Source organism: Eriocheir sinensis, chromosome 4 (assembly GCF_024679095.1).
Source record: "Eriocheir sinensis breed Jianghai 21 chromosome 4, ASM2467909v1, whole genome shotgun sequence".
In the NCBI taxonomy this organism is placed as follows: Eukaryota; Metazoa; Arthropoda; class Malacostraca; order Decapoda; family Varunidae; genus Eriocheir; species Eriocheir sinensis.
In genome coordinates this window covers 16,637,830-16,640,972 of record NC_066512.1, presented here as the reverse complement: position 1 = coordinate 16,640,972, position 3,143 = coordinate 16,637,830, and the positions used below count along the sequence as shown (strand labels likewise).

Here is a 3,143-nt window from a genome sequence, read left to right as displayed (position 1 = left end):
ACTTTTTTCCTCATACACAATATAGATTACGAAGCTTTCCCTAAAGACGCAAATGTTGTTTTATTTATGAGTCTCTATAATCCCCAAGAAAGAGACTTCATCAAATACAATTATGGAAAAAAAAAATTATTCCTCTTGATTATATTCTCTCCTCTAATTTGCCTCGAGAAGCAATTTGTTTCACGCTACATCTTTGTCTCAACGGCCTTTTTTTTGCCTTTGTGTTGGGTTGTTGTTTTTCCTTATCAGTCTTTTCCTTAATTTCCTTCCCTTTGTCTCGTTTCCCGTCAGCTTCTTACAGACATTCCAAAAGACAGACTCTCCATCTTTTTTTTCTGCCTTTGTGTTGGGTTGTTGTTTTTCCTTATCAGTCTTTTCCTTTGTTTCCTTCCCTGTGTCTTGTTTCCCGTCAGTTTCTCCTTACAAATACTCCAAAAGACAGACCCTCCACCTTTTTTTTTCTATCTTAATCATCTGTTTCACGTTTCGCAATGGAGATGTTTTACTTGTCTTTTTCATTCCCTTGCGTCTTGTTTCCCAGTCAGCTCTTTCTTATTAATCTTCCATAACACAGTTCGTCCGTCTATTCCTTAGTCTTTCCCCTCTGCTTCACGCTACACAATGAAGGATTTTTTTACTAGTCTTTTCCATTCTCTTTCCGTGTCTCGTTCCCCGTCAGATCTTTCTTATTAATCTTCCATAACACAGTCTATCCGTCTATTCCTTGGTCTTTCCCCTCTGCTTCACGCTACACAATGAAGGGTTTTTTTTACTAGTCTTTTCCATTCTCTTTCCCTGTGTCTCGTTCCCCGTCAGATCTTTCTTATATACAGGTTTTGCGTAACACAGAATATCCGTCTTTTTCTTCTGCTGCACGATACACAATGAAGGATTATTTTTGTTATATACTCCTTTTTATTCTCTTTCCCGGTCTTGTTCTCCGTCAGGGCTTTTGTACAAGTCTTCCTCATTAACACAGTGTATCCATATTGTCCTTCATCTTTCTCTATTGTTTTGCGCTCCGCAATGAAGATTTTTTTTTTAACTAATCCTCAGCATTCTCTCACTTCCTGTCTCGTTACTGGTAAGCTCTTCTATACAGGTCATCCACAAAACAGTCAAGCCCTTCTTTCCTTGATCTTTCTCGCTGCTAGTCCAACCATTCTCTCTTTCCCTGCGTCTCTTTTCTCGGCAAGCCCTTTCATCAAGGTCTTCCATCGCTCTTTTCCGTGGTTTTCCTTCCCTTCTCTCTCTCTCTCTCTCTCTCTCTCTCTCTCTCTCTCTCTCTCTCTCTCTCTCTCTCTCTCTCTCTCTCTCTCTCTCTCTCTCTCTCTCTCTCTCTCTCTCTCTCTCATGTTACACAATACAAGAGTTTCTTCCCATGATAAAAGCTCGCTCTTGTTTTCTGCTCACTCGAACCCGACGCTCCGATCACCCTCAATTCTCAAACACTTCGAGGCTTACACACCCACATTTGATAAAGCTTTCGTAGATGTTCAAGGTATTTCCATGGGTAGTAGTTTTGAGCCTAGTGATAGTTTGACAAGGCTTCTGCACCATGGACGTGAAAACACTTATGAGAACCCGACTATTTTTTTGTGTGTGGGATTGGGAAATATTTGTTGTGAGAGAAAACTGAGATTCCGAGCCCGAGTAGGACGAGGTTAATACGTGTATCTCCCTCAGGAGGGTGCAGGAGGCGAAGAAAAGGACGAGGGAGGAACTTCAGAAGAACACCACTCCTTTACTTTCCTCGTCTCCCTTCCCCGGCCGAGGCGTGGAGAGACGTAGATAAGGGTGAGAAGGGTGCCCAGAGCTTAACGCCACCCCTGAGAGGAAGGAAGAATGACCAGGAGAGAGAGAGGAGGAGGAACGACTTACCGGGCTTAGCGAAGTAGTGGCCGGCAACCCTGAGTGATACGAGGAAGGGCTTCACCGACGCCATCAAAGGGAGGTTCATGGGACTTCCTAGAGCTGGTTGATTTACTTCATTTTTGTTTTTTTTCTTATTTGTTTCCTTGTATTCCTTTTTCCTCTCTTTTTATCTTCTTTTTTTTATCTTTACTTTTCTTTTTCCCTTCATACCTTAGTTCCTTTCTTCCTTCCTTTCTCTCTTTTTTTTATCTCGCTTCCTTCCATCCATTCCTCCTTCCTATCTTATCTTCTTTGTTTCTTCCTTTTTTCTCTTTTCCTTTTTCCATCCTTTTTCCATTCTTCTTTCCTTTCTTTCGCCCTCCATTTCTTCCCTCCCCCTTTACTTCCTTCTTTTCATTTTCTCTCCCTTCCTTCCTTCCTTCCTTCCTTCCTCCCTACCAACCTCCCTTACTTATTCCACTTATTCCTTTCCTAATTTTACTTTCTCAGTACAGGAACACGCAGACTAAAGTGGGTAGGTATTTTCTTAACTAATATCACGTGCTGGATGTTGTAAGTACACCCAAAACATACATATACAAAAACAATGACATCTATAAGTCACATGAGCTTCAACACTTTGGTACATACACACACACACACACACACACACACACACACACATACACACCATACACGTAACACAGAGACAGATAGATAAAAAAATCAAGACAAGAAAGCCACACAAAACAGGTCAGTAGTAAGTAAAAGTTTATGTATGTAACCTTAACTTTCCAGCCAATAACGTTCACAAGACAAACTTTTTTATTGACGAAAGTGGCGCTGAGTTGCCCTTGTGGTCCGCTCAAACCCAAGTAGTACCGACAGGAGACGTCTGTGCGAGGGAGAGGAGAGGAGAGAAAAGAGAGGAACGTCAGAAAGGGGTGAGAGGGGAAACGAAAGGAGAGAAACAGAAAACAGAAGAAAACACCAAAGACGTCTATGCGAGGGAGAGGAGAGGAGAGAAAAGAGAGGAACGTCAGAAAGGGAGTAGAAGAAAAACGAAAGAAGAGTGAAACAGAAAACGGAAGAAAACACCAAAGACGTCTGTGCGAGGGAGAGGAGAGGAGAGAAAAGAGAGGAACGTCAGAAAGGGAGGAGAGGGGACACGAAAGGAGAGTGAAACAGAAAACGGAAGAAAACACCAAAGACGTCTGTGCGAGGGAGAGGAGAGGAGAGAAAAGAGAGGAGCGTAAAAAAGGAAGGAGAGGAGAAACGAAAGGAGAGTG

The 3,143-nt window shown here is 42.3% G+C and overlaps 1 long non-coding RNA gene across 1 annotated transcript in view; it reads right to left on the bottom strand.

Annotated features, from left to right (window-relative positions):
- The window catches only part of LOC127009091 (uncharacterized), a 101,895-nt gene extending 99,167 nt beyond the window's left edge, over positions 1-2,728 (bottom strand). Inside the window, exon 1 of the long non-coding RNA XR_007761578.1 lies at positions 2,676-2,728. This is a non-coding gene — a long non-coding RNA (uncharacterized LOC127009091). The remainder of the gene's footprint in view (positions 1-2,675) is intronic.
- Positions 2,729-3,143: the final 415 nt, after the last annotated feature.